This window comes from Mesoplodon bidens (assembly GCF_964165515.1).
Source record: "Mesoplodon bidens genome assembly, chromosome: 5".
In the NCBI taxonomy this organism is placed as follows: domain Eukaryota; kingdom Metazoa; phylum Chordata; class Mammalia; order Artiodactyla; family Ziphiidae; genus Mesoplodon; species Mesoplodon bidens.
In genome coordinates, this window is record NC_138161.1 from 54727021 (window position 1) to 54745740 (window position 18720).

General features: G+C 40.1%; 1 long non-coding RNA gene across 1 annotated transcript in view; it reads right to left on the bottom strand.

Moving 5' to 3' along the window:
* Nucleotides 1-4821, bottom strand: part of LOC308618019 — a 317501-nt gene extending 312680 nt beyond the window's left edge. Inside the window, exon 1 of the long non-coding RNA XR_014015951.1 lies at nucleotides 4715-4821. This is a non-coding gene — a long non-coding RNA (uncharacterized lncRNA). The remainder of the gene's footprint in view (nucleotides 1-4714) is intronic.
* Nucleotides 4822-18720: the final 13899 nt, after the last annotated feature.

The following is an 18720-nucleotide window of genomic DNA, read 5'->3' on the forward strand; positions in this document are numbered from 1 at the left end:
TAAATTATTCATTACCCCCTCCTTTTGCACATTTTGCCCTCCATTTTCCCTGCTTACTTCATCACTTTTTCTCTGAGCTACCTCAATTGCCTTGTGCTTTGCTCTCTTCAGAAACTTAAAAAGGAAACTAGATTCATTAGCCAAATAACAGAATCATACATTTCTTTTTGATATATTGGGGAGTAGGGAAGATGCTTTGGGATTTCTCTGATATTCAGCTTTTTAGAAAACAATTCCTTAAATTATTGTTTTAAATATTTGAACTGCTTCGTCTAACTTTCTCTGATAGCACGCTAACATTAGACTAAAACATGGAACGTTTTGAAAACCTATTTCTGTTGTCAGTGCTTCCACATGAACAGCAGGGGGCAATAACACACCAAGAATTGTGGAAACTGTCTCAGGCTCTAAGAAACACTGTTGAATTGCTGCACTGGGTCTGTGTACCCCAACGCGATGATCTCAGCTCTCAAATGAAGTCTTTTGTTTTGTGTCCTATTTTACAATGCACTGTTCAGTTTTCTATGAGTTGTGACTTATTCAGACAGCATTTCACTGACAGCTTAGCTTAAGAAAAAAAAAATGGTGAAGGAGAAAAAAAAAAGAGGAAAGAGAAAATTAAAGTGCAGCAAAATGAAACACAAAAAGACAAGCAAGAAGTAATCCTGCATGTATTGAAAGTTTGTCCCTTCTCTGTTCCCATCCACTGGAATCTTAAACATTGTTTTCCTGGATTACAGACTTAATTCACCCTTAACCCTTCCCTCATAGATACACCCATTTCATTCTACCTTCTCTGTCATACAGTTTTCTGTTAAAACAACATATTTCTTTATAAAAAGAACAAACTGTTTTAAGCTGAATACTTTTTAAAAGAATTCAAAAAACTGTGCTGTGTGCTGGCCTTCGGTCAAGTGTCTCTGTATAGAATTGTAATGTTTTTCTGCTTATTAAACATTTATTAGTCAAGATACATTTCATTGCTATGTTTCAATAAAGTTATTCCCCTGTAAATTCACGCCTTCAGCTAAACAGAAAAAAAGCTGCAGTTGTGAAGCTATATCTGATGAGTTTGGGGGTAGAATATAAAGTAGAAACTGGAATATCAGAGATTTGAGGAATATATTCAAGGATCATTTCCACTGCATTGGAAGGTGTTTCATAATCCAACCTTCAAAATCAGCAGAGATTAAACTATTTCATGCATAATTTGAGTTGCACCCCAAAATATAAAACCCGTAAGACTGGCTTCTTTCTCCCACCTAGGCTGGAATTCCCAGAGTTACTAATGCATTCCCACAGAGTTATTAATTTATGACTGTGGAATGGCAGAAGTAATATTATTTCAACATCTGGCACTAAAATTCTTTGTCAAGGGATAGTCCTTTCCCTCCCTGAGACTGAGGGCCCTATCTGATACCCTCGACTTTATCCCCTCTGGCCTGTCTCCTACTATTCTGCACACAGCACTCCAGTCACACCAGCCTCCTTGCTGTTCTCTGAAAACACACCAAGTAATCTTGTGCCTCCCGGCCTTGCTGTTCTCTCAGTCAGGGTAAGTCTTAGCCCACTTATCCAAACATCATTCCTTCACCTACTTCAAGAGTTTGTGAGAAAGTCACTTTCTCCCTGAGGCTCTCCCTGACCATCTACTTAAAATAGAAAACTCTCCCCTAGCATTTCCTACTCTCCTCCGCCTCCTTTATCTTCCTCAATAGCACTTATCATCATCAAATATCATATGCTACATCTTACATATAATAAAGATGAGCTACTGAAACCAAACATATCTACCAACAGAGGGCTTAACCCCCCTATTAAAAGGACAAAACAGTTGATTCCAAAGCAAAACCCAACTCTTTGCTGCACATAAAAGACAAAGACACACCTAAAACAATTCAGAAATGCTAACAATGAAAGGATGCACAAAGGTATACCAAGAAACACAAATACAAAGAAAGAATTGAGATTCTGAAATCCAACTAAGTAGAATTTAGACCCAAACCTATTACCAAGTCAAAGAGCACTTTACAAATGCTAAATGCTACAATTCATAGTGAAAATAAAATATTTATGAAAGATATGCAGCAAATAACACAGTAGCCTCTTTCATTTAGCAGAAACTACAAGAGACTCAAAGAGACTAGAAATACATAAATAATAGCAGACTTTAGTATACTTCCCTTGGTCCAAGACCAAAAATGGTACCAAAAAACATTTATAATAATTGACTCAATAATTACAGAGACATCTATACTTCAATAAATTACATAAAGAAAAGTACAAATAATATTCTCCATCAACAAGATGACAAAAGTATGAATCCATAACAATCAAAACATAAGAAAATCTTCCCACTGTGAAATTTAAAATTTTTCTATTAAACTTAGCTTGACTCAAGGAAAAAATAACAACTGATAATGAAATTTTCTAGAAAAAAATAATGAAAACATGATATCAGAGTTTATAGGATACTGCTAAAGAGTGTTTAGAAAAAGATTCATAGATTTAAATATTTGTATCAATAAAAATGAGAGAAAATGAGTTAGACATTATACTCAAAAAGTTAGAAATATTTAAGACTTGCTTTTTTTTTCTCCCCACTTTGGACTTAATTTTCTTTTTAATTAAGCAACCTAGATTTGAAAACAACCTGAAACAAATAAACCTAGTTGTATCAAACTGCATTTAGCACTTTTATAATTCATTATAACATTGGTTCTGTTATTTTGAAACTAACATATTATGGGAAAAAGTAAATAAGCAATTATGTTAACATTATTAGGAACCATGCTTTTCAGCAGAAAAGAGGTTCAATATAAAATTAAATAAGTAAAAAATTCTATAACCTTTCATTAGAATTGGAGTATCAGCACAAATTTATGATTTATTTTTCTTTGAAAAACCACATATTTCCTAGATCTTGTATTAAAATGTCTGAGAAGTAACAACAAGCCTTTTAGCCATGAACATCCTACGTGCACAGATTGTGATCACCAAATACCATTTTCACTGAAAGCAATGAAGTCTCCTTTGAGAAATGGCTGATTCTAGGTCTGGAGTAGTAAATGAGACTGTTCCGAGACTGGGACTCTTTAAAGTATCCAAAAGCAAGGAAGCTATCAAGACATTTGCAGTTATCAAATGAACATAGAAGCCAAAGATGGGCAATTTGATCTTTAAAATGAATAATCACTGCAATTATATAAAAGCGTAAACAGAGATGCCAAGAGAATCAATGCAAAACTAGATGCAATAGGAAATTCAATATGAGAGCGAGATACAAAATTACATGTAGAAATCGATGTCTTCATATGTTTAAGCAATAAGCAATTATAGGGGAAAATAGAAGAGATGACCCCATTTACATTACCAACAAAAATGAAAAAATATCCTAGGAGTAAATGTTATAGGAACTGTGCAAAACCTATATGAGAAAAACTTTAAAGCTTTCCTGAAAGATAGAAAACTGTGACTTGAATAAAAGGAAAAATAAACCTTGCTCCTCAATTGAATAATGCAAAATCATAAATTAATGCCAATTTTCAAAGTATTTTTATGCAGCTAGTTTCTGTAGTTTACATGGAAAAAATAAATAAGCAAGATTATTTCCCCCCAAAACAGGAAATCAAAATAAGAAAACAGCAATAAGGCAGGCCTAGCTCTACCATATATTGGAACATATTATACAGTTTCTATAATTAAAACAGTATAATATTAGCACTTGAGTAGACAATCAGATCAATAGAAAAAATAGTAAATATAGATGTAGAGCCACGTACAATGTGGAAATTTATGTATGTGATAAAAGTGGTATCTCAAATCACTGCGAAATAAATGGGCTTTTGAAAATTAAATGTTAGAAAAGCTAAATAGTTCTGTGAAACAGAAAACATCGGATATAACATCACCTAAGTGGAATTCCAGCCAGAAAAGCCAAAAAATTCAACGTCAATCTTTCAACGAGGACCAATTTGAGTATCCAAATTGAAGGATATTCTGTTAAACCACTGGTCTGAACTTTCCCAAAAAAGTCAATGCCAGAAAAAAAAAAAAAAATCAGCAAAAAAGGCTGAGGAAGTAGTCTAAACTGAAGGAAGCTCAAGAGACTTGATGACTAAAAGCGATACGTGATCCTTGTTATATCCTGGATTTTTATTCTACAGACAACAACAAGGTAAGCAAGGATTTGGGGTGGCGTGGGGGGACAATGGAGGAAATTCTAACATGGACTGTATATTAACTTAGAGTAATGTAACAACGTTTAGTGCATTCCGCCTCCCCAGGTCTGAAAAGCCTAGGGATACATTTCCTAAAGACACAGCACTGTGATCCTATAGGCCAGTAGTCCGCAGTTGGGGCGATTTTGCCCTGCCCCGCCCTCCCCACACCCACGTGATAATGTCTGAAAACATTTTGGGTTGTCACAAGTTGGGGAGGGGAGGGCCGGGTGCTACTGGCATCCAGAAGCGTGTGAAGGCCAGGAGTGCTACTGAACACTGTATAATGCCCACGACAGCCCCACTCCCCTCACTACAAAGAGACTTCACGCCAAAATCAACAGCGTCACAGTTGATAAACCTTGATGTAGGAGAATCCCTTATTCTCAGGGGATAGTACTGCAATATTAGGCTGAATTAAATGAAATGGTCTTCCGCGCACGTCAAATATTGGTAACATTTAAGGGTGAAGGGTTATGACGTCCACAACTCACTTTCAAATTGTTCAGCAAAACACACTGTACATGTCCTTCCGCCCTGCTTTCCTCCTCCCTCGGGCACCGAAGCAGGGTCGTACTCCTCCTAGGGCGGACGGACCCGCCGAGCCTGCGCGGTGGGAGGACCCTGCGAGCGACCACTGCGCAGGCGCTAGGTGGCAGACACGCCCACGCGGCGCTTCTCCAAAAGTTAACAGAGGTGGAGCAGACCTCGCAGTCACCTCGGCTGCCTGGAGCAGAGGAAAGAAGAGAAAGCTCCCGAGGGGGCTCCGCTGTCTTCTTCAGAAGTGACAACGCTGCTTTCCCAGTTGAACCCCGCCCCCCTCCTCTGCGATCCGCTGCGGGCTGCAGGGAGCATCGCTTATCCTTTGGAGCCCTCTGCCAGGAAGAGCCCGTTGCGTGCGGCCGCTAGTGCCTGGCCATTCCCGTGCAGGCTGGATTCTCCAGAGGTGAGCTTTCACACTCTGCTTAGTGGATTCTGACTTACTTTCTGACGAGCCTGGGCAGTACTACAGCTTGTGACCACTCACCGAAAATGCCCGGACAGGCTCATTCCACACCGGGCTTCTCGCCAACAAGAGCTTACCCAGGTAACATTTTAAAATACCTTAAAATTTTTCAGCCTAGAGTTTCTTAATCAAGAGTTGACAGACTTCTTCTGTAAAAAGCCAGATAGAAAATATTTTAGGATTTGCAGGGCAGGAACAGTCGTCTCTGTCGCTTATTTGTCTTTCTTTTTTTTTTTTTAACAACCTCATAAAAATGTAAGAAAAAAAAAACCCCGCTCTTAGCTTCGGGCTTTACAAAAACATGGGGATTACTATGATTAGATTACAGTCTTTCAGTTTACCCAGCACGGAGGCTAGAGCTTAAGTCTCTGGTCCAACCACAGTTCTGCAGTAAAGACTCAGGTTCCAGGAGGACCACGACCCACTGGGCTTACTGGGCGCCACCTACTGAGGCTTAGTTTACCATCTTTTGGGCCCCTACACCTACACCTCTGCTCTTCTCTGCTGAGTGGCCATTGAGTTCCTGGCAGTCAGGAGGGCTGCCAGGGAATCCCCAGACAAGCAGCCACACCCTCCTTCACTCTAAAATGACAATCCCTTCCTATCTGGGAGCAAAAACCAAAGTCCTCACACTGTGATTAAATGAGTATAAACAATACAAGAAGATCTCAGACAATTGTATTTATATAGCATTTTTTCTATTGATAGATGTTATATGTCCACTCTGGTAATTTGGAAAATACTGAAAAGCATATGGACAAAAATAAAAATTCAGCATACTCCCAACCCACAAAAATGAACTATATCAAAATGTTTATGTATTCTTCTAGTCCAGCTTTTCAATGCATATTAATAGGACAACTTACTGAAATGGATTTCTAAAAAATTTTTCTTAATAAACTTTTGTTGAATTACAAAATCCAAAAATGTGGTGAAACTGTAAATATACAGTTCAATAAACTTTCAAAGACTGACTAACACAAACATAACCTTGCAGCTGCCACCCAGATCAAGAAATAGAGCGTGCCTAGCTAGCTCCTCCAGCCCCTGCTCAGTCAAGGGCAACTTCTCCCCAAATATAACCATAATCAAAAGATTCGTTTTGTCTTTTCTTTAATTTCACATGAAATGAATCACTCAGTAAATATTCTGTAGTATTTTATTTCTTTCACTCCATACTACATTTGGGATTCATCCACTTGTATTTTATTATATGCTGTATGGCATTTAATTGTGTGAATATGCTGCAGTTTATCATTTATATTGTTACTTTTTAAATTTCAGCTATATTAAGGTATAATTCCTATACCATACAATTTTCATCCATTTAAAATGTACAGTTTAATGTTTCTTTAGTATATTCACAGGTAAGTGCAACCATTGACAGGCACAGTCTGTTTTAGAACATTTTCATCACCTCAGAACAACTCCATATTCTTTAGCTGTCACTCCCCTACCCTGCATCCTCTGCAGCCCTAAGCAACCACTAATCTATTTTTTGTCTCTATAGATTTGCCTGTTCTAGATAGTTCATAAAAACGGAGTCATATGTCTTTTGTGGCTGGTCCCTTATACTGATCCTGAATATTGATGTTATTTCCAGGTTTGGAGCTATTGCAAATAATACTGCTGTGAACATTACTATACTAATCAGCACATTATGTGTATCTAAAGCTATATATGTATCACATAGATACATATTTCTCTTGGGATATATACCTAAAAGTAAAATAGCTCCAACATAGGTTATGTTTATGGTTAGCTATAGTTGATAGTGCCAAACAATTGTCCAGATTTACACTCCCACCCACAGCGTGTGAGACTTTTCATTGCTCCACACCCTCACCAACATTTGGTGGTTGCGTGGTTTCAGTTTACACTTCTTGGTGACTAATGAAAAAAAGCACCTTTTCATGTAATTATTCGTCGTTTGAATATCCCCTTTAGTAAAATGCCTTGGGGTCTTTATTTCATTTTTGGTGAGGTTGTCTTTTTCCGTTTGATTTATAGTGAGTCCATTTTCATTTATGAGTACTGCAAACAAACAAACACTTTTCCTAATCTGTGACTTGCATTTTAACCATCTCATTGTTAAATTTTAATGACTGTACATTTTAAATTTTTATTGAAGTCTAACTTTTCAATCTTCTTTTATGGTTAGTACCTTTGCTATCCTAAGAAACCATTGCCTACAAGGACCTTCTCCTATTTTACCAACTAAAAACATAATGTTTGGGGGACTTCCCTGGTGGTCCAGTGGTTAGGACTCCATGCTTCCACTGCAGAGGGCAAGGGTTCGACTCCTAGTCAGGTAACTAAGATCCCACATGCCATAAATTTAAAAATAAAAATAAAAATAAAAACATAGGGCTTCCCTGGTGGTGCAGTGGTTGAGAGTCCGCCTGCCTATGCAGGGGACACGGGTTTGTGCCCCAGTCTGGGAAGATCCCACATGCCGCGGAGCAGCTGGGCCCGTGAGCCATGGCCGCTGAGCCTGCGCGTCTGGAGCCTGTGCTCCGCAACGGGAGAGGCCACAACAGTGAGAGGTCTGCGTACCGCAAAAAAAAATAAAATAAAAATAAAAACATAATGTTTTTCTTTGAATCTTTAAATCTACTAACCACGTAGGATTGATTTTGGAGTATGGTGTGCAGTTAAGTGTTAATTTTTTTTTCATATAGCTATCCTGCTGACCCAGGTGCTCTTCTTGAAAGACGATTATTTTCCCACTGCCCTGCAGTGTCACCTTTCTCATAAATCAATAGAAACATAAATCAATACAGATCCTGGAATTAATAGACAAGGTCTTTAGCCATGATAAACATGTTAAGGAATCTTACTAAAGCAAGATGTAATATGTGAAGAAGTAAAGAATTTCGAGAGAGAGACGGGTAATATTTTTCTATGAGATAGAAATCCTACAACTGAAAAATATAATATCTGAAATTATTTGATAGGTTATCAGTAGGTTGGACACAGTCATGAAAGTATCATTAAACTTGAAGACAGGTTGCTAGAAATCATCCAAATATAAGTGCACTGAGAAAAAAATATTTTAAATAACCAAAGCATCAGTGACTCATGGAACAGTATCAAATGGCCTAAGATACATGAAATTGAACTCCTGAAAAGCAAGGAGAGAGAGCCTGGGGCAGAAAAATATTTGAAAAAATATTAGCAAAATCTTTCCAAAATTGATCAACTATATTTTATCCAGGACATTTACTTGTTTTCAATGGGGAGTGGATCCCAATAACCTAGCTTACCATGAATGGAATTTAGAAGTTAGCATAAATAAAGTTTTACATCTACACGAATGAGCAGCAGGGCATTTTAAAGACACACAAAATGTGGAAAAATACTCTGTTGGGTGGAACTGTCCCGAACATTACTGTACTTTGAGCATAAATGTTGCCTCCCCACTAAAGCCCACAGTACCACTCCAATCATAGTAATACCAAAATGTCCTCCCAGTTTTTCAAAATACCCCCTCGGTGCATAGTATGGCCGGCCCTACATCCATCGAGAACCCCTCTCCCACATGATCTGCCACTGCCTCCTTTCCTCCTTGCCCCATGCCCTTTCTAACCTCATCTCTAACGCTCACATCTCGCAAACCACATTGGCATCTTTCCATCTCAGGGCTTTTGGGATGGCTTTTCTCACTTCCTGAATGGTTCTCCCCCAGACATCCACATGACTGACTCTTTTCTCCTCCTCAGGTCTTTGTTCAAACGTCATTTTCTCAGTAAGACCTAGAAATTAAACAAAACAAAACAAAAAACTTGCAAGTCCATTCCCCCATCCCCAGTTTATTTTTATATGCAGCCTTTATTTGAAATGCTATGTATTTTAATTATTTAATTTCCTTACTATCTCACTTTCCCCACCAGTAAAATATAAGTTCTGGTAAAGACGGAGGGGGATTTAACCAATTTTGTTCTCTGTAGTGTCTTCAGTACCTTAAATGAGTAAAAAATTGTAACTGATAACATTTTTCTCAGGGCTTGCATGTGGGAAACCTTAATTTATTCCTAATAACCTCCAAATCTTTCAAGATACTTCTTCAGTTTTTCATGAATAAGAAAGTCCTGACAGTATTCCAGTAATTTTTACATATTTAAGGTATGTTTGAGTGTCTTAGCAAAAAGGATAACAGCAGTAAAAGCTCCAGCTTTTTACCAAAGAGAATAAGAAATGTGATATGGTTGTTTCCAAAGCAACGAAAAGCTTTACCTCATTAAGTAGACTGAGGGTTTCTCCTTATTAGATTGAAATATCCAATCAAATAGCCGAGGGCTGCCTCACAAAGAAAAAATACTTAGAGCTGTCATCACAAAGAAATTTGCCTATTCAATTATAAGCTAATTTGTACCAACTTCTTTCCTCAGGCGTTCAGGCATCAGGATCGATGATGAACTTTCAAAAAGGAAAAGGATGGAAAATCATCGAATTTACCATGAACTGTGCTCCCTTAAGTGTTTCCTTATAGCATATGCAGAGTCAAGGGAAATTATATTCCTGTATTATTCCATATATTCCATATATTCCTGTATGTCTACCAACAACCTATTTACCTATGGTCTTAATCTGGGTTATTCTTGAAAGTAGAGCCTGAGACAAAGGTAGACACATTCTATTTGGAAATGTGATCCGAGGGAACAGGAATGAGACAGAGGGGCGTGAACAGGCAGAAAAGGGAAAGTCCAGGCAAAACAAGGTAGTGTTACTGAGTGGTCCACTAGTGTTCATGGCTACTTAGTGCAGAGCCTCCCCAGGATTCTTAACAAACTTTGGCTCAGAACAGTCTGCCTGAGGGACAAAAAGAAGAAGGATTTATCTCTCAGCAGCTATCACCTGTGTGCTGAGGGCTGCTCCCATGGGGCATTAACTCCCCCCCTGAGGAGACCCTCACTGGTACTACAGCATCACATGTGCTGCATCAGAGAAGCTTTGGGACAGGAAGCTAGATTCTTGACGCATCCCTGAGATGAGGCACTGTCAGCACAGAGCGGGATGAAACCTGCCCAGACCTGTTCACCAAAGCTGCGGCTGGAATCGGAGGTGGAAGAGATGGGAGACAGTGCACAGGAGGCACCTCATAAGCCTACAGAATGTGTTGTTAGCCTTGTCTAAATCCATATTCTCTCTTCTTTCTATCATCAAAATTTCATTGTCCAGAACAAGGTTGGCAGAAGGGTTAAATAGGAAGGTTAAATGTACTTCCTAGAAGCTGTATGTTAACAGTTTTAAACTTGAGTGACACTTATAAGAAATAGAAAGTGACCCTAGAACTTGGAAAATTTTTAAATTATTCTACTTGAAACATTTTACCATTGGATAGCAATATTAGATATCTTCTAAACTCTTGTAATCTCAGAAGTAATCATGAATTGTTTGGAGAAATAAAATTAACCATTTCTTATATTTCTATTAGCTTTATAAATCAGTGTCATTAATTTTTCCTAAGATCTTGTTTTCTACTGTCACATAGACTAGTGATACAGAGCTTACAACCAACAAAGGAAAAATTGGTAGAAACACAGGAAGGAAAAATGTTGGAATAATTTCCATAACCTAAAGGGTTGGCATTAATATTGGCTGGAATCGGGGAGGCACGGGGGAAACTGCACATTTTGACTTGGGGTTCCTCTTTTGAAGTTCCATTTTACCAGAAATAATTTTCTCTCTGCCTACATCCATGTGACGTCATTATCATCCTCACTTGTTTGGTCTGGAACTGCTACCAGTAGGAATAAACTTTTGAGTTATTTAATATGGATCGAGGGCTTCCCTGGTGACGCAGTGGCTAAGAATCCACCTGCCAATGTAGGGGACACGGGTTTGAGCCCTGGTCCCGGAAGATCCCACATGCCGCAGAGCTACTAAGCCCATGGGCCACAACTACTGAGCCTGCGCTCTAGAGCCCGTGAGCCACAACTGCTGAAGCCCGCGCGCCTAGAGCCCATGCTCCGCAACAAGAGAAGCCACCGCAATGAGAAGCCCACACACCGGAAAAAAGACCCAACACAGCCAAAAATAAATTAATTAATAAATTTATTTTAAAAATATATATATATGGATCGAGCTCCTACTATTTGCTATGTATTGGCACACTGCATATGAGTAAGACATATAAAACATTACATCCAAACATTTCAGAATACATACTCTTTTAAGGTATACCCAGGACATTTACCAAAACTGACCATATGGTTGATCACAAATGGTCAGAACAAATTTCAAAAGACTGAAATCCTGTAAGAGTATGAAATCAGAAATCAATTATATAAAGATAAAAAATTTCCCAAATGGTTGTAATGTAAGGAACATACCCCTAATGACCCCTGAGTCAACCTATAAATCACAGTGGGATTTAGAAAATATTTTTAAATGAATTCTAATGAAAATACAACATATCAAAACTTTGTGGCATGCTGTGAAAGCAAATGCTTATGGGAAATTTACACCTCCAAATACATATATTAGAAACTTTACAAAAAGGTTAGCTATCAGTGTTTCAAGAAGCTAGGAAAATAGTTGTGTGAAGCAGCTTTTCAGATATGGGACAACTGGCAGCAAAGGGCTGATCACAGAGCAGGTGGAACAAGGTGACCCTACCGTTGTCCTGCCTTTCTGGGTTTAAGCACTCTGGACCTCGTTGCAGGAGGAGGAGCTTGAACAGAGCAGAGCAGTCCTGCTGACTTGAGGAGACAAGGGTTAGTATCGAGTGGGACAAGTGTCTTGAATTTCAGAGTATCAGGAAGAAAGAAGGTATGCAGAGAAAAAAATTCCAGAAATTTGCATACGGATACCTCTGTGCCCATTGCTGAACACTGAACAATTCCCCAAACAAGCACAGGAGTGGGAAACATTTAACTTCCATCCAGCCATAGTGGGGTGCCCTCACGGAGAACTCCACACTAGGAAGGTTACATCTTACATAAGTAGGGCTAAACTAGCGGGACAATAAAATCTAGACTTGCTCAAAAAACAAGCCTCAGTAACATGAAGCTGATCCTCAAGTAACTACCTGCCAGAACCAAGTCCAAATTTGTTAGTTCAGGTCCTCCAAGAAGCACATGTAAATATGGAATTAGATTTACAAGAGATGTACTTGGGGAAATGCCTGTAAGTGTTGAAACAGAGAGGAAGCCAGAGGCGTAGAGTCTTCAGACTGCCTAACACGTCTGACCCCCTTGAAAGAAAGAGAGAAGGAAGGAGGGTTGAGTAGCAAGGGTCCCAGACTGCAGCATAATTCCAGGAAGGTTTAAGGTCAGAACTTGCCTCCCAAAGGAGTTCCTACCTCACAGGAATAGGCGTGCGTTAGGATACCTGCTCAGTGGTTGTTCCGATGGCAATGACCCATGGGAAATGTAGCCTAAGCATGAAAATAATAGATCCAGAGAGCAGCTGGGGCCCTCAGGTACGCTACTGTCTGCAATAGATCTGGGTAATGTACTTCCATGGCTCTGTAGTCCACACCTTGTGCTGCCGAGCTCAGGGAGCGAGGTCTCCGTGGTCCCTGTGGGCCTATCTTCCTGGGGGAAACTCAGAAGAAGGAGGTAGTAACATTAGCGAGATGAACGACATCCCGTCTCTCGGCAGTTGATCTCAGGGCTACAAGTGGCCCTCATCCTCTCCTTCCTCCACTATCCATTTTGGGTTCCCATCACACTTGCCAATTGTCTCAGCAGTTCTTGGCAGTCTACCTGATGATGTGATGCAAATTTTCATCACATCTAAGGCTCTGAACTCTTAGTGACCTTCTTAGGTTGGGTTTGCCACGTGTGTCTGTTCACAGTTACAGTAGGGCAAGGGAGGAACAGGAGGCACCAAGTGCCTCACCTGGAATCCACACCCATGCCTCCCTGTGCCATTTTGTAAAGGCAGCCTGACCTGCTCATCATGTGAATATGGTGACTCCTCACCTGCACACCCCTGGGCACAAGGAGTACAAAGTGCCCTAATGGCAATTATTTCTTGTAGCTCAATGGGACCCTTACCATAGCCCCTGGCAAGAGTATCCCCACTTTGGGAACCAGGGCCTCAGCTTAGAGAGGGCAGAGTTGCAGGACAGGAAGCATGCATGCTTCCAATAAGAAGTCATTGGGAGGGCTTCCCTGGTGGCGCAGTGGTTGAGAATCTACCTGCCAATGCTGGGGACACGGGTTCGAGCCCTGGTCTGGGAGGATCCCACATGCCGCGGAGCAACTAGGCCCGTGAGCCACAACTACTGAGCCTGCGCATCTGGAGCCTGTGCTCCACAACAAGAGAGGCCACGACAGTGAGAGGCCTGCGAACCGCGATGAAGAGTGGCCCCCGCTTGCCACAACTAGAGATAGCCCTCACACAGAAACGAAGACCCAACACAGCAAAAATTAATTAATTAATTAATAAACTCCTACCCGCAACATCTTCTTTAAAAAAAAAAAAAAGAAGAAGAAGTCATTGGGAGTGTTGTAAATGAGGCCACTCCTCTGCCATTCCATTTGACTCTCATAATCCTCCTACTGGGGACACAGCACCATAGAGATCTCTGGTTTAATGAATACACTGTATCCTGAAGGATAACATCCCAACCTTTCAGAATGTTGCCTCGAAGCTCATACTTTAGCTGTGCCTTTAGAAGATTGTTCCAGCATTCCACGAGGCTGGCTGCATGTATCAGGCTGTAGGTGGTGGAGTATGTGACAAGACCAGGGGATCCCATGGTCATGGGCCTACTCTCGCACCTTCATCACCATCAAGTGGTCTGATACTATGTAAGTCCTTTATAGTGGTGCTGGCTGAGACTCTGTGAGTAGGAAAGACAAACCCATACCTGCACTAGGTTCTATCCCTGTGAGGACAAATTAATAGCTATTCCCAGATGGGAAAGGCCTGTTATAGTTAACTTGTCACCAGGTGACCAGTTAGTCTCCTTGAGGAACAGTGCCATGTTGAGGACTAATTGACGGTCTCTGTGGCTGAGAGGCTGGACATTCAGAGGCCACAGTAGCTAGATCAGCCTTGGTAAGTGAGAGTCCATGTGTTGAGCCCAAACATAACTTCCAGCTCTGCCACTGTAGCTACTCCGTTCATGTGCCTATCATGCCAGTTCAGGGTGTCTGATGACAAGGCCTGACTGTCAAGACATTTTGTTTATTTGGTTGCTAAGTGCCCCTTTCATAATGGTTGCTTTCTGGTGGATGTTAGTGTGTGAAACAAAAATCTTCACACTCTATGTCCACTCCCATAGGCCCATCCACATACCTCTACACCAGACTTCCTTGGCTCCAATTATCCAGTACTTTTTCTGTCCAAGTCCCTGAACAGAGGCCTCAGCCATTAGCCACTGGCCAGTAAAGTACACATTCTCACCTAGAACCAGTTCTCTGCACAAAGTAGATGATCAGGTACACCACTCACAGCTCTTCTTATTAGAAAGAGTTGCCCTTTCACTGACCTTCAAGGACACTCCTGGTCATAGCTGTAATGTAGCCAACTCTTTCTGATCCTCCTTCCTGATTGGGATTGAAAAGTATACATTCACCAGATCAATGGACACATACCTGAGCTTTTCTTAATCTCTGTCACCAATGATAACCACATCTGCCCAGCAGCTGCAATCAGGGCTAATACAAGGTTACACCTGCAGTAGTCTACAGACATTCTCTCCAGTTTCTTCAAAGCCCAAACTGGCAAAGTAAATGGAGAAATGATGGGGACCACCAATGATCTCCACCTCCCCCCATCCCCACCCTGGCCAAATGTTTTTGATTTCCTATTTTGGCTGGGATGAGGAGGAATTTCAGAGGTTTCCAAAAGGCTTTATGTGTATGTTGCCATCGTTTCTAAGAACACATTAAGGTACTGTGGGCGTGACCACTTGTAGGTCCACAGACTCAGTGTGTCCTTTGTGAACCAGATTTTAGCCAGTACGACAGCCAGGACCAAGTAGTCCCCAGGAGCCCGCACTTTAACAGGGGGCCGTGATGCTGCTTTGGATTTCCAGGTATCAATGTCACCCTAGTAACTGGTCACATGTCCGTTTAGGGAAGAACTTGGTGATTCATCACAGTATATTCATGCCACTGTATAGCAGGGTTCTTCCTCCTAGGGACCCAGCCCCCCCTTCCATCTGTGGGTTCCGAATCTGAAAATGGCCTCAGATCTGGGGAGTGAACAAGGGAGCATGAGGTTTCACTGGGAACAATGTCCTCGGCCTCTTCCTTTTCCATTTTTGCCTTACCGGTTACAGATATTAAGCAGCATTCTTGTCACTTGCCCTTTTATTTTGGCTGTAGGGGTGTTATGTTCAATTAATCATCTCCCAAACACCCTGAGGGTCAAGCCCCCTTGACTGTCCCTCCCACTTCACCAGTTGTTACAGTAATTATGGCGGCCTGACTTTCGGTAGTTAAGCACCAGTCCTCTATTACTTCAGCGCCCCTCACCCCCAGTGACATTAACAAGCCCATCTCTGTTACCACCTCACCTACAATCAGCCCTGTTCTAAAGAGGAGAGCCACCACTGAACCCATGATGCTCGTACCCTTTTACAAGCACATCCCTGGCAACCTTTTGAATCATGTGTCTTCTGGGCCCTGCTTTGGAACAAAATCATGTGCTGGGTTTTCTAGGTTCCTAATATATCGAGTCCAGTATAACCACTTCCCTCAGCCTTTTCATTGAATGTCCTACCATTACCCAGGACAAGTTGGGCATTTCCATTTCACTGTGTTGGCCATAACTATATCAGACTTTTAAGGGTTAGCCTATCAGTGAATTTGTCCCATCTCCTGGGGTTCTTGCTAGGATGATAAATCCTGTGTCCCAATAAAGTGTCCTTTAATAAACACGTTCTTATTTTTCTAGTCTTATATCTTGGCCCCTGGATAAAGCACCCTCAAAAATCCAAACCTGGTACGTACTATTTCTTGTAGCACCTTCAGTGTATAACCTTTTTCTTCCCTTATCAGGCCCAGCACTTCTCAAATGAGGTTATGCTGGATTTAATTCTAGTCATCTGCCCAGAAGACTGGAACGAAGATGGAGGAATCTCATAAGGGGTCACCTACCTACTGTCTTGTCAGGAAGGGGGCTTTGTGATATCTTCCACCACAGGAAAAGTCCATAGCTTTCCATAAAATACTATGCAGTCCCATATCACTTCACTGGTAAATTCTTCCAAACATTTAAGGAGAAAAAAAAGCCAAGCTTACACAATTTTTTTACTGAATAGGAAAACATAATTCTTCCCAACCTGTTTTATGAGACAAGCATAACTTTGATACCAAAACCTGACATGGAATTACAAAAAGGGAAAATTGTAGATGGAGCCAACATAAAAGATAGGATTGTCAAATCAGACTCAAAGACACAGGAATAAAAGATTTTATCCATGATATAGTTTTGCTAATAATCTCAAGAATACAAGCAATCAAGAGGCACAGGTAAAGCAGAGAGAAGTCATGATTAATGTCTATGTCTTCCTATTTCCTTCCTTCTTGCATTGGATGAGCTATTTGGCAAAGCTGGAAAGATACATTCTGTACATGAGGTCACTTCACACAACATGGAGGATTTTATTTTATTTTATTTTATTTATTTTATTTTATTTTATTTTATTTTTTTTGTGGTACGCGGGCCTCTCACTGTTGTGGCCTCTCCTGTTGCGGAGCACAGGCTCCAGACGCGCAGGCTTAGCGGCCACGGCTTACGGGCCCAGCAGCTCCCCGGCATGTGGGATCTTCCCGGACCGGGGCACGAACCCGTGTCCCCTGCATCGGCAGGCGGACTCTCAACCACTGGGCCACCAGGGAAGCCCAACATGGAGGATTTTAGGTGATGACACCTCTTCATTTTATTTCCAGGTAATTGTATAACTTACATGATACTTTCCTGAGAGCCATGCCCCATAAATGCAGAGACTGTGATTTTGTTTACCATAATCAATTCTAAGTCAGGGAAATCCTGCTAAAAAATGTTTCAAAGATAAGGATTCATGTCCTACTAATTAATATTACTTTCTCTACATGAAGTCTGTTATCACTATGTTTACAAGATAATTAACCTGGCTTCTTTTTTCCTCTTTCTTTCCTGGAAACATCTCTCTTTCCTGGAAACATTTCCAGGAAATATTCTTTGGAATCTAGCTACTTAACTCCTTCCTGCTCAGAAGCCAATAAACCTCACAAATGTCGGTGCTAGAACACTAAATGAAATATTATCAAACAGAATCTGCAATATGTAAAGAGGTTAGTTAGTACATCAGGATGTTGGCTTAACATTTGAACATTAATAACAGAAAAAGTGAGAAAAAATGATAATAGATGCAGAATAAGCAATTGACAAATCAACACTCATTAACATTATAAATTATCAGCAAACTAGAAATGAAGGGAACTTTCCTAACCCGGTAAGAGTATCTGCTAAAAACCTACAGCTAACATAATATACATAATGGTAAAACATGGAATCTTTCCCCTTGTGGTTGAGATTAAGGCAAGGATGTTCACTCTCATCACCTCCATTCAACATTGCACTTAATGTCCTAGCCAGGACAGTGAAGAAGAGAAAAAAACAGGAATATATATATTGGAGAGGAAAAAATAAAATTGTTACCACATGATCTACCACATGTAGAAAGTCTGAAATAATCTACAAATAAACTATTAGAATGACTGTGAGGTCAACATTGTGATACAGAGTAACTCTATCAAAATCAATTGTACTACATATTATTGTACTGATCAATTGGACAAATTAAAATATTTTAAATTTACAACAGTATTAAAAACATCAAATACTTAGAAGTAAACTAATTGCAATACAATTTTTCTACACTAAAATCTATAAAATATTGCTAAGTGAAATTAAAGAATATTTAAATAGAGATATGAACAATGTTAATGGAAGGAAGACTCAAAATTTTAAAGATCAATATTTTTAATTTTTTCCAAGTTTATTTATAGAGTCAGTGCAATACCAATAAAAATTCTAGCAGGTTTTTTTTGAGGAAATTAATAAACTGAATCTAAAATATATACAGAACTAGAAAGGACCTAGAATAGCCAAGACAGTCTTGCAGAATAAGTTGGAAGGTTTACACTGCCAGATATCAAAACCCACCAAAAAGCTACAGAAATAAAGACAGGTAATATTTGCACAATGATAAATTAATAGACTAATAGAATAGTGAAGTAAAACTATGGTTATTTTTTTTCTAGAAGCAAACGCTTTGTTCCTACCCCAGCACCCATTCCCCACCCAAGCTCATTCCGCCACTCAAATTATACTTGTAGGCTTCACACCTCGGGGAAGAGAGGCCATAGACGATTCATCAAAATAAAAGTTAGTTATTGGCTTTGGGATTCCAAGGACCAAAATCATGGCCTAAAATGTAGGCTTGGAGGAATACTTGTCTAGCCAATCTCTTCCATGCCTACCTCCTCCAAACTCATTCAAGGAAGAAAAAAAAATCTCAACACTAAGTAAGGAGAAAGTAAA